The sequence below is a fragment of the Pelobates fuscus genome, chromosome 11 (assembly GCF_036172605.1).
Source record: "Pelobates fuscus isolate aPelFus1 chromosome 11, aPelFus1.pri, whole genome shotgun sequence".
NCBI classification, from domain to species: Eukaryota; Metazoa; Chordata; class Amphibia; order Anura; family Pelobatidae; genus Pelobates; species Pelobates fuscus.
The window spans coordinates 134,185,854-134,212,898 of NC_086327.1; the positions used below are offsets into that span (position 1 = coordinate 134,185,854).

Genomic DNA, 27,045 nt, shown 5'->3' on the forward strand with positions numbered 1-27,045 from the left:
TCAGAAGAGGCCGACTTCAATTGCTGCTGTGTGATGACTGCAGCCTCCAGCTCCCTCTCACCTCTCCCTGGCCTCAGGGAAGGGGGATAAGTTTTATTTTTTTAATACAATTTTTTTTGGCAGCCCCTGTGCCCATCCTATAGCCCCTCCGTGTGCCCCCCTAAAGACACAGCTCCTATCACCCTCTAGAGCTCCTGTGCCCCCACTCTCTTGTCCATTTCACCACAGGCCCTGTGCGCCTGTCACCCCTCCACAGCTTCTGTTAACCCTCTCTCTTGAGCCCCTGTCCCCCCTCTCTCAAGCCCCTATCCCCCCTCCAGCTCTTGTGTCCCCGTCTCAAGCCCCTGTGTCCCCCTCAAGCCCCTGTGTCCCCCCTTTCCAGCTCCTGTCCCCCACTCTCTCAAGCTCCTGCCCCCCCACTCTCTCCAGCTCTTGTCCTCCACCCTCTACAGCCCCTGTGTTTCCCTGTGTCTCCCCCGTCAGCTTGTGTCCCACCCCTCTCAGGTCTTGCGCCCCTCACCACAGCCCCTGACTCACCTACCACACATCTCCCCAACTACAGCCTCTATCCCCCATGTGCAGCCCTAACCTACATTTACACCCCATACTCCCACTACAGACCCTATTCCATAACTAAAGACCCATATAATCCACACTACAACCCCTCTCTCCCAGTTACAATCCATATCAACCACACCACAGCCCCTTTCCCAAATTGTAGCCATCAACCTACTTAATTTCCTATCCCTGCCACTACATTTCCTAACCCCCCAATTACATCCCATACCCTCCACTACAGCCTCTAACCCTCAACTACAGCCCCTAGCCCCCTACTACAAGCCATGTGTCCCCCTCTAGAGCCCCTGCGACCCCCACCACAGCCCCCTGTGCCCCCCCAGAGCCCCTACCCCCTCCACAGATTCTGTCCCCCTCTCAGCCCTTGTGCCCCCCACACCACAGCTCCTGCCCACCCCCTCTCCAGCTCCTGCCCCCCTCTCCAGCTCCTGTCCTCCCCTTCTTCCGACCCTGTGCCACCCCTTCTCAGCCCCTGCCCCCCCTAATCTCGTTACAGGATAAAGATGGGTGGATTAAATTGTATTTTCCACACCTCACAATTACATATTTGTTCAATACAGAGATAAGTAAACATAATATAAACAAAACCCAGGCAGTGAAAGATATCCTACAGTTTGATAAATTATTTAGTGAAGTCTGCATTCTCACTAAATGAATGCGGAATTTTAATAAAACATTAATTTAAGAAATAATTTATTTATTCAAATTTCATTTTGTTCTTATTACCAAGAATACACAGTGATTAAAGTTGCTTTTAATAAACTATTTACAAACAAAACACTTGGAATAATTTTATGACTTGTGTGACTGATAAAAAATAATTTGGTATATCATAAAAAAAATAAACAAAATCTGATTAAATGAATTTCCAAATAAGCAAAATATAAATATTTGCCTATAAAACTGCACATGTTCTATGCTTTACATACACTCAGATACCAAGTAAAGTATTATAAACATAATTGTATCCCTGAACATCGGATTAGATTATAATCCAGTGCATCTAATATTTAGACACGTACAAATCTTTGCTCTGAAAGATTACAGTAAATGTACACGATAATATATCGCCAGCACTCGAGGTGTTAACACAGAACAGCAGTCTTTCAAGATATATCCATTTATCAAAGCGTGACCATAATGACTGCGTGGAGAGAGAACTGTGAAAATATATTTGTATGGTCTGTAGTTTTTAAGAGATGTTGAATGAAGGGAGACTTTTGGAAGCATTAAAAACAGCACTGCACAATCATGCTTTTGTCTTAAAAAACATTTGTATATTTTCACTTTTCTCCTGTTGAGAACAATAGATCTTGTCACTGCGATGTCTGTGCAAATAATGAATTGTTGGCGTTAAGTATTGAAAGTGAATGTAGAAATCCTGGCTAATAACAAGTCTTTTAGGTCCTGCAGTAGTAGCTTTTGAAATATATCATCAATATATCGTTTGCATCAGCTCCGAGCTTTCTTCAATGTGTGTAGTAGAAAACTACATCCAAAGCTTATTTTAATTTTAAAGAATGACTGTACAATATTTGGAATCTAATTTAGAACCTTTGTGACCTTAGATGATAGTTTTGATTGTGCCGGGAGATAAGAGCCGACTGGGAAATCAAGTTTATCCATTGTGCCATAGATATGCACTCACCAAATATTTCTGGTATTTTTCTATTCAGAGTTACATAGTACTAGCTACATAGTAGCATAGGTTGAAACGTTCAAATTCTGTCTCTCAAACATATTTACTGCTGTGGATTCAAAAGAAGGCCAAACATTTTTTTTAGTTATTTGTAGAACCAGAAATTGGAAAAACAACTTCTTCTAGATTCCAAATTGGCTATTAGATTTCTTTTTGGATCAACAAGCTGTTAATAATTAGAATATTACCTAAAATAGTGTAGAATTTGTTAAAACTTACTACTGACCAACACTTATTATTTTTTTGTTATTTGATCATTTTTATGTGCCATAAACATTTTTGTAACATTGTCTGTGCATTACCAAATCTGATGTATCTTATAATTATATGTATTATATAATCTATAAGATATTGTTTGTTTATGTTATAAATCAATACAAAAAGATATTTCTTTAAACAAGAGGAACCATTTAATTATGTTTATCTAGTGACTGTCACAGATAAAACATGTTGTCGAGTATCAATCATGTATCTGCTAGTTTTGTTTAATGGTTGTTTACTTGGTGTCATATGAATATGTATTTAATAAATGTATGGTAACATGCAATTTAATATAGGGAATCGTGTATAAATATATGAAGGTACTGAAATTTTATCCCATGAATTAACTATTTAATTTAAGATTTTTGATATTATTAATTATGAAAATTATATTTCATTTTTTTTTATATTTTAGTATCCAGAAAAGTACAATTCAAAAATGAACCTACATCAAACAATGTGTCTCATGTGCTTGTTGCTTTGTGTCATCTGATTAGTAATATTTATATAACGCCAACATATTCCCTACCACTGCACAATAAGAATGCACTATCGCATCCATTTATTATATTGTATTAACTCATTAATTAATTGAATTTACTAATTTGTTTTGCAGTCTAGAGTCTCCCATAAATTGGACCGAGACATTTAATTGCATTAAGGGTATATGTTTGGTAAGACGTTTATGTATGTTGCTGCAGGAATTAATATAATTGCTGAGAGATTTTTGTTTTGTTTTTTACATTTAAGTAAATAGTTTCACTAAAGTCAATAATCCGTACACCCCTCCAGTTTCTGTTTGTTCTCACTGCAATCGATTTAGGGAAAGCGAGGACTTTTTGAAAAGCTGTTAATATAATGAGTTTTGAATCTTATTATCTTCTAAACAGTTTGAGATTATATTTTCTCCATTTAATATGCTCTAATGGTGCTTGCTACTATTCCTTTTGGCAAAATAGCCAGATTTTGAATTAATTGTAATTATATTATTTATATATTCTGGGTGAAATAATATATCTGATGAATTCATTTTGCTAAGCTTCTTTTTCTCCTGCTTAATATACTTTTCCCTCGTCTATACCTTCTTTCCTTTGTAAAAAATGTTTAGTTTGACGAGTAACAAAGCTTAATATTTCCTGTGAGAGGCTGCTTTACACCACAGGTCAACGTGTCTGGATAAGACGGCTTCATAAGTTGAAAAAACGATCCCAAGTTAAACGCTCCGTTCTTATTGTTTGTCAAAATACACTGATGATTTTATAATAGAATAGACTCGTAAAAGAGAATAGTATAAAACATATTCAATTAAATAGACAAAATACAGATGGCATGATGGAAACGGTCAAACATCTCCCAGAACTTAACAAATTACAGAGAGGGATGATTTCTGTAATAGCTGAGCCATAGTGTGGGTGTGAAGTTGGAAGGGGGATTTGAAAGTAACTTGGGGAATACAGACCGAGCTGTTGATTCATTGTATTTACTTGTTATTATATTGTCCCTTATTGCATGGTAAATAACTATGTAATATGTCCGTGATAAATAAATGGTAATGATAATAGCAATAATATAGATAGAAATACTATGAAGAAAAAATGCACGTGTGTCAATATGAAATCACCTGGATTTAGTTTAAAAATCATTGAAACGTGGGAAAAGGGTTTATTCACTAAATGGTGAATTGTGTTGGATTTAAACAGGAATTAGACATTTTCATCGACAATAGCAGACCTGGTAAGTGATCCAACTCTGCTGGTTTTCCAGTCTTCAGAATTCACAATATTTACACCCTAATATAGTAAATGGTTTGATTCCAGCTAGGATAATTCATGATGGAGTAAACCTCACTGCGCAGCAAGCTGCGGTGGGGTGAGGTCAGAGCTGTACATTTTAAGCTACAATAGATCATTTGGATAATATTAATTCTTAACTTTCCAGATCTATTGTCTAATCATCCTAACTGATCGTTTATTGAATAAACCACAATTTAAAAATAATTAACTGTCATTTTAATCTCATTGGCCGCACTTGCCAAGAGTTCAAACTTCGTTGTCATTGTAAACTTGTTTGAGCAGCGCCTTCGCACCTCTTGACTATATTAATATTGTGGTTACATGCAAGCTCCTTGTTGTCGGTTATCCCCGTTCTGTGATTGTACAACGCTGTGGAACGTGTTGGTTCTTCATAAATAATAATAAGAAAAGGCACAGATGTAGATCCATTAAAAAAAATAATCTATGCATTTCATGTCATTTTTCATCTTAACATTCACCTTGTGACAATGTCTGCATGACAGAACGACCTGAAACATGTTTTCTAATAAAAGCAAGCTCTGGTATTGGATTTATAAGACTGACAATGACTGCGCAGACTGGTATATGTTAAGATTTCTACTGTGTACATCAGAGTTGAAGAGATATTACAGATCGTGTACAGATTTATAATTGTTATTTGTTTTACCGTATATACTCGAGTATAAGACGAGTTTTTCAGCACATTTTTGTGCTGAAAAACCCCAACTAGGCTTATACTCGAGTCAATGTCTGTATTATGGCAACTTACATTGCCATAATACAGACAATGGGGCTGTGGGGGCTGCAGGGAGCGTTTACTTACCTCTCCTGCAGCTCCTGTCAGCTCCCTCCTCCTCCCGCCGGTCCGGTCAGCTCCTCTGTCAGCTTCCAGTGTAAGTCTCGCGAGAGATGCGGGGTCATAGTGCGGCTCTCACGAGACTTACACAAGGACTTGCAGAGGGAGCTGACCGGACAGGCGCGGAGGAGAAGGGAGCTGACAGGAGCTGCAGGTGAGGTAAGTGCTTCCTGCCAGCCCCCCTCCACTGAACTGCCAATGCCACTGGACCACCAGGGAGTTAGAGCCCCCCTCCCTGCCATGTATCAAGCAGGGAGGGGGGACGAAAAAAAAAAAAATATATATATATATATATATATAAATAATAATAATAAAATAGTATTTAAAAAATATATAATAAAATAAAAATGAATAATAATAAAAAAAACAATAAAACAAAAAATAATAATTTAACAACAAAAAAATTATTACAATAATAATTAAAAAAATAATAATAAAAATGCCCACCCCCCACCAAGGCTCTTCAACACACACACAAACACATATTGCACCACACACACACACACACTGCATTCATACACACACACACACTGCATTCATACACACACTGCATTCATACTATCAGGGCTGCCATCAGAAATTTTAGGGCCCCTAACACAGCTCAAGATCTGGGCCCCCGGGGCGAGCCCCGAGTCCGCCCACAAGGATGAAGTGTGTGTGTGTGTGTATAGTGGATGCGGTATGTGTGTCATGGATGCAGTGTGTATAGTGGATGTAGAATGTGTATAGTGGATGCGGTATGTGTGTCATGGATGCAGTGTATATAGTGGATGCAGATTGTACGTTTTGTGTAATGTATGTAATGTTTGTATGCATGCATTAGATGCAGAGTGTGTGTGTAGTGAATGCAGGTGTGTGTATAGTGAATGCAGAGTGTGTGTTTTTGTAGTGGATGTAGTGTGTTTGTAGTGAATGTAGTGTGTTTGTAGTGAGTGAAACGTGTGTATAGTGAATGTAGTGTGTGTGTGTGTGTGTAGTGCAAAGTGTGTTTAGTGAATGTAGTGTGTGTGTAGTACAAAGTGTGTTTAGTGAATGTAGTGCGTGTGTAGTGCAGAGTGTGTTTAGTGAATGTAGTGTTTGTAGTGAGTGCAGAGTGTATAGTGAATGTAGTGCAGAGTGTTTAGTGAATGTAGTGTGTGTGTGTAGTGCAAAATGTGTATAGTGAATGTAGTGTGTGTGTGTGTGTGTGTATAGAGCAAAATGTGTATAGTGAATGTAGTGTGTGTCTGTAGCGCAAAGTGTGTTTAGTGAATGTAGTGTGTGTGTGTAGTGCAGAGTGTGTTTAGTAAATGTAGTGTTTGTAGTGAGTGCAGAGTGTTTTAGTGAATGTAGTGTATGTGTAGTGCAGAGTGTGTTTAGTGAATGTAGTGCAGAGTGTGTTAGTGAATGTAGTGTGTGTGTAGTGCAGAGTGTGTTGAGTGAATGTAGTGTGTGTGTGTGTGTGTAGTGCAGAGTGTGCTTGTAAGGATTCAGTGTGTGTGTAAAATAGGGGGGAAGGGGAGTATTATTTTATTTATTTATTTGTGTATATTTCAATTTTATTCCCCCCTCACTGGTTCTTACCGTGCCAGGGAGGGGGGAGATCGCGTTTCCTGTTGATCCAGTGGCATGGTGGAGGGAGCCAGCCGCGGTACATTGAAGAGGGGGCCCAGCAGCACACATTGTCTTCCTTTCCAGCTCCTCTCTGACTAAATCTCACGAGACAGGCCTGCGTGCTGTGCGGAGCGTTGCCATAGTAACGTCTGGCAGCCGCAGGGTGCAGGAAAGTTAGACAGAGAGCAGCTGGAAAGGAGGACAGAGTTTGCTGCTGGGCCCCCTCTTCGTCGTACAGGTAGCAGGGGGCCCTCTGTGCACATATATATATATATATGTGCTTCTCTATGACAAGCGTTCAGCGTCGACATGCAGAGCATGGAGATGTTAAATGTCAGTGCTGCACATTTTGCAACACTGACACAGGAAGCGCCTAGGTGTTCCTAGGCAGCAATGTAAACACTGCATTTTCTCTGAAAAGGCAGTCTTTCCAGCAAAAACCCTGCAGTGGTAGACTATACTCACCAGAACAACTACATTAAGCTGTATAATATAAATTAAGCTGTAGTTGTTCTGGTAACTATAGTGTCTCTTTATGTTTGTGCGTGCAAAGGGGTAGGGACTGCAGAGGGTGCCGAAAGGAAGGGGCTGTAAAGGGTGTGAGTGGATGCAGTGGGAGCAGGGGGGGAGGGGATGCAGTGGGAGCGGGGGGGGGGGGGGAGGGGATGCAGTGGGAGCGGGGGGGAAGGGATGCAGTGGGAGCAGGGGGGGAGGGGATGCAGTGGGAGCAGGGGGAAGGGGATGCAGTGGGAGCATGGGGGTAGGGGTGATAGGGGATGCAGTGGGAGCATGGGGGTAGGGGTGATAGGGGATGCAGTGGGAGCAGGGGGGTAGGGGGTGCAGTGGGAGCAGGGGGGTAGGGGATGCAGTGGGAGCAAGGGGGGTAGGGGATGCAGTGGGAGCAAGGGGGTAGGGGATGCAGTGGGAGCAGGGGGTAGGGGATGCAGTGGGAGCAAGGGGGGGTAGGGGATGCAGTGGGAGCAGGGGGGTAGGGGATGCAGTGGAAGCAAGGGGGGGGTAGGAGATGCAGTGGGAGCAAGGGGGGTAGGAGATGCAGTGGGAGTAGGGGGGTAGGGGATGCAGTGGGAGCAGGGGGGGTAGGGGATGCAGTGGGAGCAAGGGGGGGTAGGGGATGCAGTGGGAGCAAGGGGGGGTAGGGGATGCAGTGGGAGCAAGGGGGGGTAGGGGATGCAGTGGGAGCAAGGGGGGGTAGGGGATGCAGTGGGAGCAAGGGGGGGTAGGGGATGCAGTGGGAGCAAGGGGGGGTAGGGGCTCCCAAAACCCTCCCAAACCTTACCTCTCTGGTGGTCCTCTTCTGAAGGAACCTCACAATGCTGACACGCTGCCTGTAAGTCTGCTCAGGGCAGCTCCGCACAGCTCACTCTGCACTGTGACTGGTGATGTCACTTCCTGCAGAACCAGCCGCAGGGAGCTGCCCTGAGCAGTTACAGGCAGCTCAGTGAGGCTGTGTTTGGAGACAGGCACACTGAGGGGCAGCCTAGTGGGGTCTTTGGAAGGCCCCTATAGCTGTCCCTCAGTGTGCCCTGCACGGAGGAGATGATTAGTAGCAGCAGGGGCCCGCGGACAGCTGTGCGGGCCCCTTGCTGAGTGCAGGCTGGCTGGGGCGATTGTTTAACTCCCCAGCTCAGCCATTACTTACTGCAGCAGTATGTGGGGCTCGGGGCCCCCCAGGACCGCCGGGCCCATGACAACTGTTATGGTTGTCATGCCCTGATGGCGGCCCTGCATACTATACACACACTGCATTCATTATATACACACACTGTAAATAAATATTCAACTAATATAATTTTTTTAGGATCTAATTTTATTTATACTTGAGTCAATAAGTTTTCTCAGTTTTTTGGGGTAAAATTAGGGGCCTCGGCTTATATTCGGGTTGGCTTATACTCGAGTATATACGGTAATTTTTTTTTGTATAATCCAACTTTTTCAAAAGGTTTAATTTGTTGTTTTTTGTTGAGTGATAGTTTTAAGCTAATTCTATTTGATATTCCACATTTTTACTCGAGTCGTAACCCCTTATTGATTTTGAATATGCATTGATCAGCCACGACTCCCTGCGTCAAAAAACGCAGGTTCTTCTATTATGTACAGTGTAAGCGACATCTGTTTAGCAATGGTTCATTTCTCACCACAAGTCTGTCTGTCTGTCTGCATCAGACGTATATAGGTTATATAGGAACAAAACAAATCACCCTTATTTACACAGGCCCATTTTAACAACATTATGGACCCCCGGGCAAAGCAGTGCACTGGGGCTCTGCCTACACACAACTCACAGGAATAAAAATTTAAATTATAGATAAAATTAAGCTTATATTTATTAGTATCTCAAACAAATGCAATACATACATACAATACATACACACAGACTGTTGAATACTGTCACAGACTGCTGAACACCCACACACACCGACTGCTGAATACACACGAAAACTGATGAATACACACACAGACGGACTGCTGAGTACACACAGACAAACTGCTGAATACGTGCACACAGTCCGCTGAATACACAGACTGCTGAATACATACAGACTGCTGAATACACATACAGACAGACTGCTGAATACACCCACACACACAGAATAATGAGTATACACAGACAGACTGCTGAGTACATACACACAGACTGCCAAATACATACACACAGTCCACTGAAAACACACACACAAAGGCTGCTGAATACATAAAGACTTCTGAATACACACACACATATACATACACACACATACTGTGTATGTGTTTGTGTGTATGGGTGCTGTGTGTGTGAGGGGTGTTTGGTGTTTCTGAGGGGTGTTTGTGTGAGGAGTGCTGTGTGGGGGGGTGCTGTGTGTGTGGGGGTAGGGGTGCTGTCTGTGTGTGGGGTACTGTGTGTGTGTTGGTGTACTGTGTGTGAGGAATGCTGTGTGTGGGGGAGGGGTGCTATGTGTGTGGGGTGCTGTGTGTGTGTGTGTGAGAGCAGCTGTGTATGTGTGAGAGGTGCTGTGCGTGTGAGAGAGATGCTGTGTGTGTGTGTGTGTGTGTGTGAGGAGTGCTGTGTGGAGGGGGTGTTGTGTGTGTATGTTGCAGAGTTTGAAGGGTGCAGGTAGAAAATGATTTTTTTTTAAATAAAGGTGGTTCTCGTTTTGTGACCTACGTTTTTACGACAGCTCACACTTGCGACCAGCTCTCTCGCAGGGTGGGAAGTGCAAGCCGAGGAGTTAAGGGATTCCCTGCTCTGCTGCGTTCTTCTATGTTCGGGGATATTTCCTCGAACAGAGAAGAACCCAGCAGAGCAGGGAATCCCTTAACTCCTCACTTGCCGATCAATTCGTTCTACGACCGGGTCGTAGGAATGGAACCCGGTCGGTAAGTGAGGAGTGTCTGTAATCCTATACATTAATAAAGTCTTCATCCCTCCCTCCCGTCTTCTTACCTTTGTTGAAGGAGGGGGGATACAGCCAGCACTGGTGGTCCAGTGGTGGTAAGTTCTATGTAGCCTGCAGCTCATTTGGCTGCAGGCTCTGCTGTCCTCCCTCGCGCAGAATGCTGTCTGGAGCGCTGCCATGGTAACGCGCAGCAAAGCTCCACACAGCCTGCTCATGGGAGAAGAGATCTGCTTCCCAGATCCCTCCCACTGCTTCTGTGTCCTCCCGCCCCCTCGGCCCGATCAAAGGGCCTTTGGACCGGATGAGGGAGATCGCCTGTGGGGCCCCGGGGCAACTGTCCAACGTGCCCATGGGGAAAGATGGCCCTGTATTTACACATCAAGTGCTCGGTGTCTTAAAGATAAATATAAAAGATAGAGCTTGTAACGAACAGCTTCCCCTGGTAACTTCCCCAGCTGGTTACCACAGTAGCAAAATATATGTATAAAAAGAATAGGGATACAGCTATACGATTTAAAAGGAATACATCAACAAAAACATAGTGTGATATTATTGTACAAAGTGTACTGAATCGCTTGTTATAAGTTGCACTCACGAGATAAAAACTTTAAGATTGCCTTGAAGGTGCTGTCACTGATGTTCTCAATTCAGGAGCCGAGAAAGGTCAGGAATCCAGGTAAGTAAAAAAATCTTTTTATTGTACCAAAAAACCTAAATGGTTTTCAATTATTATAAATTAAAAAATGTATCATAGAGCCCAGGTCCTACGCGTTTCGTTCATACATAACCTTCCTCAGGGACCTCAAATTATATAAAACAAATACAATGCAGTAAAATTCCAGAATGCAATTCTACTCTATGTATGTTTTTATTTTTATATCCATGTTTACGGTCCCTTCATACTATATCGAAGGGTAAGTGACTATTTACTATATAGTGCTGCACTCTTACTTGGGAGTTTAGGTGGACGGTCACATCCTCTAAACAATGAGTTTTGTTTGTTTGGTGATTCTATTAGTTGTGGGGTACAGGAGTGCCCGTTGTTTTACAGCAGCTAAATATTTATATATATTTTTAGCACCTGAATATCACACTTTAATTTGCCATATACAATAAAAAACGCCTGAATTCCTCTCCCGAGTCCCGTTCTAAAGGAAATGTCCTTCTTGTTCCTTGGTGGTTGGGTGGATAGGTTATAATCAGGTCACTATCCTGGATAGATAATTAAATGGCGTTAACAGTAGGTTAATCACAGATCCAGTTGCTGCACGGATCTCATGGTCCTAGCTTTGTCAATCTTCCTGATGGGCAGATAGAATGATCCGTTGGTTTCAATGTTGTGAGTAAGTGGATCTCTGCTCGGAAGCTAATTGAGGATGTCTTGATTGATGCCAGGGGTCGCTGGCTCTGATGGGATATCAGAGAAAGTGTGAATGTCATCAGATCTGTAATAAAAGATAATGATTTGAGTTTCAGTTCCCCCGTTACCCAGGATCCCACCTCTCTTACCATAAATACACTCGGTCAGTGCTTGCGATCTGATCTGTGTTTCTGAACCACGTTCTCTGATTGTCAGGAAGCCATGATGATCGGCCACAGATCCTGTATATTAAATTCTGGCACAGTGTGTTACCCTGAGGAGTGCACACTTATTGATTTAATTATTATTACATTCTGTTTATCCAGCAGCCTTCGCTCCTGGCTAGTTCCTGGTATCTGTGCCATTGCATACACAGCGTTGTGGCATGGTTTTATGCTTTATTAACAAGGATTGAAGCAGGTAAAACGAAGATCCACTAATACTGGAATTACTGTAGGAGAACAGGGATTTAGATTTGTATTATATGTTTTAGAGGAATTGTTGCCTTTACTGGCTGATCTGAACCCTGGGAGAAATATTCTTAATTTCGCCACTCCCCATAAAGAAGCTTTATAACAAAATGCTATATGTTCTTAATGTGACTTACAGTGCAGCAATCAGTGACATCTGTATCATTTGGGGGGTTCTTGGTAACAAATATCTGAGACCGCCCCCCCATATCATAATGTCCTCCATTTTCTCAATCTTGGCCTCAGAAGAGGTGCCTGGAGGTCCATTGACTGCAGTGGAAGGTCTGGGCATTTTCTGGTGCACCCCTCCCCATTACAGCTCTGTTGCTCACAGTAAATTATTCAGGATGCAGATTCTCAGGATTATTACATGAAGTCCTAAATCTGCACCCTGTATCATTTGGATGCACTTCAAGCAGCAACAGAGCAGTTTGAGACATGCACATTCCTCCCGCCACTAGTGAGGTTTCACATATATGATCATGACGTTGCAGTGCTGCCTGATAACGCCACCTTCAACATTCAAACTTGTCTTGTTGCAATTACTTGTTAGTTTGTCCATCTGTCATACAGCGCTCCAGAATATGTTGGTGCTTTACAAATAACAAGTAGTCATAAATTATTTATAGCAAGAACACTCAAAAAGCTGAGACTGGCCAGGGACCTAAGTGTGGGGCTGGTTAGAATTGATAATCTAAATTATTTTTATTTTATACCGTTTCATGGTACACAGCAGAGACATTACAGCAGCCGTAAAACATAGTTCATGACTGAATGAAGCGAAGCGTCAAAATGCAAAGTGGCTAATAAATGTATGGAATTGTAAATGATATAAAATGTCTTTATTTGCTCCCGATCAGAAGGGGAAGATTTTCACCTGTGTCTCATCCAGAACCCTCTAATTCCTCCAAAAGTACAGATTATTTTCTATACAATTAGCATAAGGTGTTTGTTCTTTAAAAACATTACGCTCTAATTATCAAAGATTGCTATCATCTAGCAACAGCAATAATATAAAACAAACATTGCAACCAGAGCCAAAAATGGACAGAGATTATAAAACCCAACAGATTTAAAAACTCCGGATATAAAGTTCAGGACTGTGTTCCCGGCAGAGATTGTAGATACAAAGTTCAACCTTTAAAAATAGAAAATGTATTACTTAAAGCTCGGCACTCAAATAGTTAAACGGAATCACTTGGTGTCTTGCGACCTTTCGATAAGGTCAAACTTTTGCCCCATTCTGGAAGCAGTGATTCGTAATTTGATCCAAATATAAAGCGAGAACATATTACAAGTAACTAAACTGGACAATTACTCATTAGCAATAACGTGAGATAAATAATGAGATCCATAATTTACATATGTTTTCAAACCCTGCCAAAAAGAACAGTAAACAATATTGATCAATATTGATCTCAATATTGAATACACTATGATCACAAGGGGTTAAATGACGGCTCTTTGTTTTAATCGTTAATATATTATAATGTACAATATATGTTTTTATCAAACTATTAATGCAATGAATGTAGAGGAACTTTATCATTTGGAATTAATGCATGGATTTTAAAATGAATCGTTTTTTTAATTATAAATGGTAAATCGTTTTTAAATACTATTTATATACTTTGAGAAATGTGATAAAAAATATAGTGTTACTATCTGCAAAAAAACAACAACAAACAAGCAAAAATATTTTTCCTTGTTGTACTTTTAATTTAATATTTATCAAAAGATTTGGAAAAGTGATGGTTAAATTGAATCATTAGTTCGATCGTATTTATAATAGTTATCTAAAATAAAATAAACATTTCTTGATAGTAAACTCCCACAGTTTTGGCAGAACTTTCCATTTCAGCCAAATTTGCCAAATTTAGAGAAGTGAGCAAAAGGGAAGTGAAAGTGGACACTATTCTGTAGGGAGAAAGTGGTAGAAAGATTGGTAAATATGTTGTGCTACCCAAAAAAACATCATATATTCAAAAGTGGCGGTTAGAACGGAAAATAAGCAACAGATAAAAATATATCTGTCAGATTGAATCAATTGCATCTACAGTTAACCTGAAATTAGATATAAAAGTTATGAGTCACTTCTGAATATTGCGCCCATATTATCGGAAGTATTTCGAAAAAAAATCTAGGAGCTAATAATTAAACGCCGGACGTTGGAAAAACATAATTTATCAAAAAACTGTTGAATATTATATTATTTTTCTAATTTTAGCAATATACTGTGTGATTGCTGCAATGTGAATCTCAATTTGAAATGAAACATGAACTCATAACCCAATTAATCTTCAAGGGAGATTAGCACTAATTTGGGTAAATAAATTCTAACGAAGAATTTGAAATTTTTGTATTTTTAAACAAGTAAGTCTGCTACAACAAGAATCAATACACATAGAACAATATCAAATCATTGTTATATCATTCACCAATATTTGGGCATCAATCTTTAAAATAATATATATCCCGCCAAAAAATAAATAAGAAATTCAATTTAAAAAACGCAGCAAGGGTTAATTATTGTGTATTATAGATAATTGTCATTTTTACGGCAAAACTCCACCTGGTTCAATAGAGGTGAATTTGATCTATCGTTTTCTAAAATGTTCCACTCACTGTCAATTCCCCATGATTGTTCTTGAGATTACTGTCACTCGTGCTAGTCAATGTCCCCTAAGACTCTTCTCACGGCTGGAGGAAGGATTTTTGTCCCTAACCCTGATTAATATAACCTTATAACGTCTTCTCCTCCTGGTAAATAGAAGTCTGTTGGAATGTCCATTAGCCTGGTTTTTTTTTTCTACGTTAATGTTATTTAATTAGTTTTTTTTAACGTATGAACGGTATGTGTGTTTCCTTTGTGTCCGCATTTGTTCTTAGCTGAAGCTTTGAAAGGCTTAAAAGAGGATGGTAGCAGTGAAAGGGTTAAGAGAGCGTTATTTTGTGATGTTTAGTCTGGACAGTGAAAAGTTTGAGCTCAGATAGCTGATGTCCGAGTCTAATCAGTTTTTTGAATTTTTTCTAACAAAGGTTTTAGCGAGCTGTGTTTACAACCATCGTCTGCAGAAAACGCACAATAGTTTCTGCCACTCATTCTGACCCGCCACCCAATAAGCTCTTCATTAATACAGGAGTTAAATGCCAAGTCAAGAAGGCAAAAATAGTAGTTATAAACAAAACAAAATGGTTGGATATTATTAAACCGCCCCCACCCCTTTAATACCTCAAATTTGTATCCAGCAGCAAAATTGGACACTTGACCCTTTTTTTCGAAATGTGGGACAATTAAAAAATATGGAAAACATGTATTTATTGAGTATTAAGATTTTAATTTAATGAAAAATATCATTTAATGAACAGAGACTCATGGGATTATTTAAAGATGCGAATGGTGAAAATTCATATTTTTTAAAAGAATGTCATCGTGCAGTGAGTTAAGAATTACAAATGCTGCTAATTGGGGACTAGCACTGTATCAGGACTTTGTTGGCACAGAATAATTAGTGAAGCCAAGGCATGCTAACAGTTTAAAAAAAAAAAAAAAAAAAACTAGTTATGAAACCTCATCAACAAGTTTATCATATTTAATTAGAAAAGTCTAATTATATGTTTGTAATTTAATTATGCCAATCCAATAACATGTTTATTAAAATTCCTCAATGACAACTTGTTGCAGTACAATGATTTGCATAAACACAATGTTTTTAACCCGTGGAGGTTTGTCCTGATTTGGCATATAACGTGGAGTTAAAGGGGATCTGTAACATCTCCAGAATTTACATCTCATCTTGTGTTGATCTTTTTCATGAGATATTCAGTTTTACTTTAACCCCTTAAGGACTGGTCCAAATGTACACGTTGTGATCAAAACAAAACGTAAACAAAACCTGGAATTTGCGCTATATGTCTGTTCAGGCGTAATTCACCTCTTTCATATTATGTGCACCCACACTTATTATATATCATTTTATTCAGGGGAAAGAGGGCTTTCATTTAACATCTTTAAAAACTTTTTAGTTCTACGTGACATTTTAACTGTGAATGTCATAATACTGTTTGCTTTTACTGCAATAAAATACACATATTTGTATTCAGCGATGTCTCATGTGTAGAACAGTACCCCCTATGTACAGGTTTTATGGGGTTTTGGGAAGTTACATGGTCAAATCTAGCGTGTTACATTTTTCAGTTTTTTCACATTGAAATTCGCCAGATTGGTTACGTTGCCTTTAAGACCGTATGGTAGCCCAGGAATGAGAATTACCCCCATGATGGCATACCATTTGCAATAGTAGACAACCCAAGGTATTGCAAATGAGGTAGGGGAAGTCTTTTCTAGCAGCCACTTGGTCACAAACACTGGCCAAAGTTAGCGTTAATATTTGTTTGTGTGTGTGAAAAATGCAAAAAAACTAATTTGAACGCCAATTTTAGCCAGTGTTTGTGACCAAGTGGCTACTGAAAAAGACTAGACCTACCCCATTTGCAATACCTTGGGTTGTCTACTATTGCAAATGGTATGGCATCATGGGGGTAATTTTCATTCCTGGGCTACCACACGGTCTCAAAGGCCTGTAAATGAAGGGTACTGTTATACTCGTGAGACTTCGCTGAACACAAATATTAGTGTTTTAAAACAGTAAAACGTATCACAACAATTATATTGTCCGTGTAAGTGCCATTTGTGTGTGAAACATGCAAAAAATGTCACTTTCACTGACGATATCCTCGTTGTAATACATTTTACTGTTTTGAAACACTAATATTTGTGTTCAGCGAAGTCTTATGAGTAAAACAGTACCCCCCATGTACAGGTTTTATGGTGTCTTGGAAAGTTATAGGGTTAAATACAGTGCTAGCAAATTAAATTCCCTGGACTTTTGGCCTGGGTTGTCAGGCAGGTCCTGCAAATTGTAATTAATAAAATGACCTAATTATGTAAAATTATTACATAAATATATACGTAGAATTATTATATATATATACGTATGTTTAAATATATATATATATATATATAATATTTTAAGTCATTTTTATTTATATATAGGTATATATATAGTAATATATACGTATATACTTATGTATATATGTATATATATATGTATATTATTTCGGTCTACGTGTATTTTGATATCAATATATATATATATATATTAATTTTAAAATACAGTTAGAACGAATTTACACATATATATTTTTTATTTATTTATTTTTCATTTTTTATTTTTTAACGTATTTACATATTTATTTATTTTATATTATATATAAATATATAATTATAATGATATATTTAATCAATATCATTTTTCGTGTATTTTGATATTAATATAATTATATATATTAATAATATATATATATTAATATTAAAATACACTTAGTGTATGTGTATTTATGTGTGTGTATGTGCATATATATATATAGTATCCAAGAAGAGAGCACTCTGGAGTCTTATAATTCAAGGTAAATACTGCTTTATTGTGCAGTTTACAAAAAAATGTCGACGTTTCAGTCAATGCTGACTTTTTTCAAGATCTTTAAAACTGTTTTAAATGTTTGTTTTGTTTTTTTTACAGACAGCAGGGGGAGTACCTGTCATTCCAGGCACTCCCCCTGCTGGCAATGCTATGGACAGCTATGCCGTCCATGTGATCGTGAGGTCCTCGCAAGGACCTCGCAATTACAAGGCCCAGGGGGGCCGGAACGGAAGGAGGGGGACTCCCTGGGATGCCAGTTGAGTCCCCACACCGCGATCGCCGGTTTGGGATCGCCAGCGACCGGGTAAGTACAAAGGATGGCGGGATATGCAATGCCACCCCCTGGCGTTTAGAGCCGGGTCCCCAAGGACAGCATGGCACGCCTGACGTCCTTAAGGGGTTAAATTCATATTAAAATTTAGCAAATAATATTGTAATCCAGTTTAGACAAGGCACAGGCAGGGCACATATTGCAAATGAAGAGGAGAAATAGTAACATTGTTTAATTTCTCCTCCTCTCTGTCTGCTATCTCTATGCTGACTGCCAGATGTAAAGGGTGGAGCTTGTAACAAAGATTGACAGGGAGCCAAGATGGAGGTGCCCAGTTGCAGCAAGTGTGGGTTTTTACATTTGATTAGATTTTTCCCACCTCACAAATATGTTTATTAAATAAACAAGTAATCATAATATTAAATTCCAACTTAACGTGGTTGTTAGATTTTGCGACAAATCTCTGATAACTGAAATCTAATGCTATAAACTGATGGCGACCATAACAATTACTGATGGCTAAATAGATAAACTATTTAGTCTGTTTTATTCTAAGGGGTTTCGGTAGTAAACACAGAATTGCTCCAAACTGAAAACTGAACTTCAAAATCTAGCCGAGTAGACAATACAGCTCACGAGGAGAATATTTCTCAAACCAGTTATTTTTGTCAAAATTTTGCAATTCTCTTTTCAATTCACTGCAGTTTGTTATGTAGTAAATGAAGCCCTATATTTTGTTTTTTAAATCACCAGAACCGTGTGTTTTATGCATATTTCTCAAAAGAAGCGACCGGCAGTATTTCAAATAACTAGTTATATGGACACTCCAGACCCCTGAAGTTAATCTTGCTGAAATGCTTTGTGTGTCCTCATTTTTTTCATTTGATTAAAAGTGCAGATTTCACTAGAGATTAACACTTTTATAAATGAACCTTGTTACACCCTCGTGGCTGTCAATCAGACAGCCGGTCCTGTTACTTCCTGGTTTATTTAGCTCAGTGGAGCTAAACTCAAGAGGCAGCAATTGTTCAGAGCACCTGCCTTGCAAAAACTTCTCAGTGAGCTTCATTGCGAAGTCTGTGATTGGACAGTATTGGCGGGGTTAGAAGGGGAAGACTTGTAAAAGTTGCAGACAAGATATGTGTAAATTTACTAAGCACTGAAAAAAAATACATAATTAAATGCCTGCAGGTTTTATTGGCAGGATATATCTATTAAACAGTGATTTATATATATATTTGTGTTTGGCCATTGTAGTGCACCTTTAATAAAACACATCCCACTGATAAAATGTTAAGCCTCTTAATGTTAATGTTAAAATCTGATTGAGACTGACTCATTTCGCAATCTGTGTATATTATCTTTCAATAAGGGCTTATCTGTGACTGTTGTCTATCTATCATCTATCTATCTATCTATCTATCATCTATATATCTATTTATCTATCTATCTATCTATCTATCTATCTATCTATCTGTATGTCTATCTCTCTATCTGTCTGTCTGTCTATCTATCTATCTTTCTTTCTATAAATAAATCAGCACACCCAAAGACAGACCTTAAGATGCTAATTGACTTGGTAATTGATCAGGAGTAAAGCAGTAGATGGTGTTTAGCTAAATCCCAAATCAACATAAAAGGATAATTATAGAGAAAAGATTGTCATTGACTAATCACCTAAACATTTGTTTTTTTGGTTTTTTAAATGAATCTTCCAGGTTATCTCACGTGTTAATGATATTATCTGTAGTTCCTTTGCCATGTGTTCTGAAAGAAATAAAGACAAACATAAAAACCGTGCACTATGAAACATTCGTAATGCTATGTAAACATTTCTTTAAAATAAATTCACAGATGTTTATAACAATAGTGATCGATCTACAAAGGCCAGCCAGGAAATACATTCCGAAATGAAAAATAATCCATCATTAATATTCTTCACAAACTGTAAAACATGTCAAAACAAAATAACAATGTGTGAAAAGCAATCAGTAACGAGTGAGCAGAAACATAATAAGAAATTCCCCCCTATAAACATGAGATGAGATATACATGTAAAAAAAAACAGTTTGCAATAAGTCCTCCCATTCTAACCCAGCCCAGACTTTCTGTGGCTGTCCAATCACAGACTTCCCAATGCAGGTCAATGAGAAGTCTTTGCAAGGCAGATGCTCTGGGCAATTTCTGCCTCCTGAGTTTATCTCCACTGAGCTAACCGAACCAGGAAGTAACAGGACCAGTTGTCTGATTGACAGGCAGGGGGGTGTAACAAGGTTCATTTATAAATGTGCCAATTTCTGTTGAAATCTACAATTTTTGTAAAATAAAAAATTAGGACAAACACTTCACACATAGAGCACTTTAGCAAGCTAAACTGCTTTAGGGGTATGTAGTGCCCCTTGAAAAATTCAATGTAAAAATGACTTAAGTGAATTAAGGCAGCATGTTTTTACTTGGTTATTATAATATATTCTATATTCTTTCTGAGTAAAAAAAGATGGGAATTCATTTCTATACATAAATACTTTCAAAGTGAAGCAAATTCAATTATAAATTGCAAAATAAATCTTGATTTAGAATAATCCTACATCCCAACTTTGGTCATAACTTGACTATTTTAGCTTAAATTCTAGAATTGTGCACAGCAAAAAAATTCTGCAGAATGAATTTTTTAAAAGATATAAATTTTCCGGGACATCTGAAATCCATCTGGATGTCTGTGCCGCTCTGTCGAATTTCGATTCAGAAACTGATTTAGGAGAACATACTAAAAAGGTGTGAAAACGGGCCAATCGCTGTGCTTGAAAATATATACATTACACGGATTCACGGATCAAGTGAGAAAAAAAATAATCAATAGATGAAAAAAATGGAGCAAATCTATTTTATTAAAAATATAAATACAGATTGGTTTTTGCTGCTCCCCTTTTTTCTCTCTGTTTGTTACTTTTCACTTGGAGTAAAATAAACATTTGCTGACTGTCCAGTATCAATCAATCATCTTTTTTTTTTTAATCATAATTAATTTCTTATTTTGGCCACGAACGCAGAATTTTAAATATTGACACCCCCCAATTTGTTTGACATTGTGCACTTCAGTTAGTCCAGAAATTGGGTATATTTTGGCTCGGAATTTTGCCAGATACCCGATTGGCCCAAATCAAATTGCAGCATGGTCCGTACCTTATCTCCAAGTCTACTAAATGTTGCCTTTCGGTTTTTATCTTGCTACAGTTCACAATTTAGTAAATTACCCCAGGAAAAAGTTGAAATAAAATCTGTTTGGATCCTCTCCTTCAGCGAGCGGTGCAGTTCTGAAACTCAATCTTCGATCATTATTGAACTTGCCGTTGTCAGACTAGCAATAAAGAGTAACTACAATTTACTGCAAGTAAAATACACTTATATATAACTGCACACGTACTCCGACCTAAAATAGACTGGCCAAATGTTGGAAAGACACTTCAAAGTATTTTGTTATGGAGATACCAGCAGTCTCGGTAACACAATATTTATCAAATCATTTTAAAATAATCGATACAGTTTATTCATCTCAATAGAGCATGCAGTAAGGATTCATTGACAGTTTGATCATTTGAAGTAGATTTTAGAGCGGTAAGCCTACATTCCTATTTGATATGACAGAGTATCTATTTTAGCTAAACATGGAGGGCGGCTGGACCCTGAAAACAGGACTGTCCCACCAAACGCAGGACAGTTGGGAGCCTTGCAGTGATTTTTCCAAATTGCAGCAGTTATACATTGCAACTGTAAAGTTTTTCGCAAAATGCTGCACAGCGGCGCAAAGTTGTAAACATGGGGCAGTCACAATGGAAACAAATGAAATCAACCGAAATATTCCATTGATAATTGCAATATTTGAACAACTTTCCACCCCTTTCAGATCCTGATACTGTGATACATCCTCCCCTAAATAAAGAAAGACAGGAATGGTAAATAGGAACTCATTATTGCATCATTTGTAATGCCAAGAAAGCATATTTGCTAGGTACATAGAGACTGGGCTTGTAACACCGAATGCATTAGGAATACATTCGATACATGGGCAAATTTAACAACAAGGCACACAAAGCTATTCTAAAATATAATTACAGGGAGTAAAACAGGCGGCTATGAGAGTTCAGAAAGAAAATTGTAAAATTCTATCCAACAAAAATTTGTAAAAGATTACTGTTACTTCGTTTCTAGATATATACGCACACAAAACGTTAAATTACTGTCTGTTCATACTTTACTCACGGCCCTGCGTGGCACAAAAGCTGGTTTGCATTAGAGACCTGCCAGTCCTACTGTGTTTAATATGATTGCTATGCAATAAAATTTATTTAAAAAAAAAGAATAAAATCTAACCGATTGTTAGACTCAGACTCTTCACATAGAATTATGGCAAAAGCTCAAAGATAAATCTATAGCTCCTAATCCTATAACAGCTTATATAATTAATGGGAAATGATTAATACAATTCAAACATACAGTTATGTCCGGTTAAATGCACAAATTAATTTAAATGTAAATCAGACGTATAAATTGAAGGATTAAGAATATTTAGTATGTAAATTAATTAAAACGTGACATGATTAAGTGGTTCTATGTTGAAACGCACAGGTTTTAGAAGTCAGTCATTTTATGTGAATGATAATAATCAAATGGGATAACTTGTAATCAATCTATTATCCTTATAAAACCCAATAATTAATTTGTTTAATGTGAGGTTTTTTTTATCACTGTGTTCCTACAGATCTTGCATAATTAAACTAGGTTTCAGATAGCTTCGTTATAATTTGGGGTATTTGTTTTATTATATTCCAAATATTCATGGGTACCCCTCTTAAATCTCACCCATTTTGTTGTTTTTTTTTTGCTACTTTTTGTTTCCTGCAAATAAATCAAGCTGTGTTATTTGTTACAGCTGATTCGATAAAATCACTTGTTTATTTGGCATGTAAACTTGTTTATTTTATTTGTTTATAACTTCTTAACTATCGTAGTACAGAATGGACATTTTATGCAAATTAAACTACTTTCCCATAATCCTCTGATGCAAGAAAAAATGATCACAGTCTCATAGTATTGAGAACTGAGAGGGGGCTAACTGAAGGGCAAGCTACTGAGTTTATAAAAGCTTTTTTTGCCAGATTTCAGAACTTTTATATGCTCTGTTTTTTTGTTGCAACAATTCCTGTTTGTTGTTCCATGGGAAATCAACTGGAGAGCTCAGTTTATGGCAATTCGTAGCATTTGGGCATTGTTAACTTATACTGACACACTTTCATTGTACCAGAGGATTTCGAGAAAAAACTGCTAATTTGCATGAAATGCCCTGTCCATGCCATGTGTTTAGAAGGCCTTTAAATATATAACTTGCCTCCTTTGCAATCCTTTCCAGAATACTTTGTATTTGGCTAGCTCAGAGCATACATTAAATATTTGAACAATTAACATGGGACTTGCTGGTATTATGAATGACAGAGTTCCTTTAACATATGGGAAGACTTCTCCAGGCTTCATAATCTGGAAAGATTACAGAGACAGACTGAATATTAAAAAGGAGCATGTGGACACCTTGTTATGATGAAAATCTAAAGCCCTTTACTTTCTTGTGAAACTAAAAATAACTAGACAAAATATAATAAAATAAAAAAATGATATACAGAACCAACTTAAAGCTCTCCAGGACATATGCAGTAACAGGACAGTACAATGGCACAATCATATCTTCTTCAGAGGTCACTGTGGATTGAGGGGTCTGCTGAGGGCAAGGTCCATCCCGTTCTGGATCCTGGTTTCACTGTTCCAGTTACACTTTCTGAAGTTCCATCTCTAGGAACACTCATAAAAGCCCCCTAATGGGCAGTTTGTTGAAAATCTTTGCTGGGCTTTTCTGACCAAACATGAATTCTGCTGTAGGTTGATTTTCATGGTGGACCTTGGTTGGCTGGTTTGAAGCAGGTCTTGTGTCTGGTAAGACAGACTGTCTCTCGCTCTGAGCATGGCTTTGATTGGTGTCACTGCCATGCCAACTCTACAGTCACACGGCAGGCCCCTGCCTATGGATAGGTATGACCAGCAGTGAATTTCTATCTGAGCAAGAAGCATCTATAAAATAAACTAAAAAGGGGGCAATAACGCACATTTTTCCACACTATAAAAAAAACTGTTACAAGTTCAGATGTATCACAGGCTGTCAGTTCAGATGTATCAAAGTTGTCAGTTCAGAGCAATGGACATCCGCAGGAAAAAGCATCATCTGATATTATCTGCAGAATTATTGTAGATGGTGCAGATAAGAAGACTCTGAACTCATTTTAACATTGCATTGAGGGAACATAGGCAGCTTCTTAATCTCCCCCTAAAGCAGTTTTCTGCATATCTTGAATCATGGCGTCATATAGCGAGGACGTATTATCATTAGCTATTTATATAGTGACAGCTACAACAAATCTTAATTCTACAGAAACACCTGCACAATCATTCACAATAGTGTGAATTGATGGGAATACAGAATGAATGTAAAATGTGAGATCAAAATATCCCAATAGGAAAAAAATCAGCTTTCATTCCATTGAGCTGTATTGACCTAAAATTAAAGTTCACTTTTCCGACAATTCACATTATTAGTGAATACAGTTCCTGAAGCTCCTTTGGGTCTTTATTCTCCAATGAGCAAACTGATAACTTGACAATCAAATACCAAACTCTGTTATTTGGGAAAATATTCTAATGTGGATTCTCTGCAATTTGTGTCTTTAATATTTTGTAGAAATGTTACTGTAATGAAGCCGATTGCAGCTTAAACACGAGGATGTATATTCCCCACGTAGGAAAAAGGTTTACGCCATGTTCTGAACTTTTCAAATGTGTTCCAATTGTCCTTAATGACCAACTTGGAACATGTGGCCCGTACTGGTATACGCACCATCACCAAGTAAACTGGGGATCTAGCTGAATTTCGCACCAAGTTTAATACGATCTATTAGGCACGTTGTATTGTATAAATTACATGTTTACATGCGTCATTGACATACCTGGATGGTTATATAAGGAGGTAGTCATTTCGTTGTAGTGATACAAATAAAACATAATATCTAGAAGTCTACAAATTGCGTTACCCTATTTTTATTTTAACGTAACATGTGTCATACAATGCGTTACTGTAAGGGGATCATTTTAATGATACGGAGAGGAAGGACACTGGGTCACCTGTAGCCAGATACTTTACACAATGTAATAATGGTGTTATGTGTAAAGCTAAGGTTGAGTGGTAGCAAGAGTCTCGAAACCTGTTAGAACAGAGACTGGAGGGCAGACTTAGACCACGGTCAGGTTAAATTAATTTTATGTTTCAAACTAGAAAACAGTTGGTTTGAATCCGGGCTTGGATGCCCCAACTGCATGTTTTGAACATTTCTTTCTCATTTTATGATATTTCAAAATATCATCGGTATCGTGTATAATATTATAAATAAATATATTTTAGGATAAACCTCTAGAGTTGAGCAAAAGTAATATTTTAGACACAAATGTCTCACACTGTGCTTTGTTTTTTATCGTTTGAGCTTTTATTGGTGTTAATGTTTTTTAAATTGCCACTTTTATTTGATCATCCAGCTGAATCTGTCACAGATTTTTGGTAAATACCTCTCTGTTCCGATTTTCCACTTCTGCTTTGAATATTCTAATGCATTGACTTAATTTTTCCGTTCTTTGTAAACCGGGAAGATGGAGTTCTGCCTGTGATCAAGTGCTGAGTGTGAATGATATATGTAATGTCAGTATAACTCAAAATTAAATGTAAGTTACCGAGAACTCAATAACGTTTGTATTTTTTACCATATTTTGAGGATTCCTTTACAATATTGCATTAGCCAACTATCAGGTGATCACCTTAATCTGGCAAGATAACATTTTAAACTGCGGAATAGAGTTGCTAATTTGACAGTTAATTCCTTAAGAATTCTTTATTCCGTGGGGCACGGTTTGAATGTTCTGCCCTGCAGTGTGTGTCATTGATCAGTCACAGCTGATCAGAATATCAATCATATCACATTGAATGCACATGATATTCGCATACTGACGGGAAGCAGTTACAAACCCTTCTCAACAGGTTGAAGAATTCATAAGGGTGTATTAGAGAATCCTGCTCCAGTTTATGCCTGGACTTTGGGATGTTCTGACACTATACAAGGTGTGTATGTAGTGAGCCCTGTATTCCATATCTGGAATGACATTCTAACCCTGTGTACCGCGTTCTGCCTGCTAGTTGAAGTCATTTGCCAAGAGATGCCATCCATTAATCTGTTAAGTGCCTTCAACCTTAGCCCACCAAAACAGAACATGTTGTGATTGCCCTGGAGGGGAACACATTGTTTTTACATCCTGGTGTCTTAGTGTGGGAGTTGCACCAATTCACTAGAGGGATGTCACGCCTCGCACTGCAGTGAACAGGGAGCTGTGCTTCCACCTAATACCACCCAGTCCCTCACCAATGGAGCCTGGGGGAAGCACTGAACACTCTGAGCCAAATCCTGGTTCAAGCCCTTGATTAATTAATGCAGCTGTTAATTAATCAAAGCAGTAAGGCTGACTCTATTATTTGTGGCTTTTTAATTATATGTATATATGTGGAAGTCACCTGCAGCTCAAAACAGGCTTTTATTCCTTGCAAAAAAAAAAAAAAATGTTTTTACAAATGTAACCCTTCTGTTGCCAGGAACTTGTCACTTTCTAAAAGTATTGAGGTTAAAGTACTTGGAGTTTGTTTATAAATATGTGTTTCGTTGAATTTGTAGACTTTTAACCAGCTGTAATGACTGTGCAGCAAGCCATCTTTCAATCCCTGGTCACCCATTTTATCCAGCCAGCATTGTGTCTGTGCATTTAATATATTTTTAATGATTACTGAGATTTTCTGAATTTAATGTGTTATTAATAAACCTGTAAAGTGGTCAATGAATGCAGGGTTCAGTCAGGTCTTTATGTTCATTCACGTCACAGCCTTGAGGGGTATTCGTAAAGTGGGGATACCGCACAAACCTACCCAGTTTATTTCTGCACGAAAGAAACCTTTCAAAGTGAATTAAAATTCAAGGCAAAACTGACCAACCTAGAAGTATTCTATGCTTCTAACTCGGCTAATCTGGCCTTAAATTGAAATTCACTTAGAATTCACCATCTGTGAATATCCCTGAAAGTGAACCGGCCTTTAATGTCTACTTTATTTATCACCTAATTTGTTTTAATCAATATAAATGAAAAAATTTTATTAAA

General features: G+C 38.4%; 1 protein-coding gene across 1 annotated transcript in view; it reads left to right on the forward strand.

Annotated features, from left to right (window-relative positions):
- BARX2 (BARX homeobox 2) overlaps window positions 1–27,045 on the forward strand; it is a 48,639-nt gene that overhangs the window by 10,723 nt on the left and 10,871 nt on the right. The gene's annotated exons all lie outside the window — the stretch shown is intronic.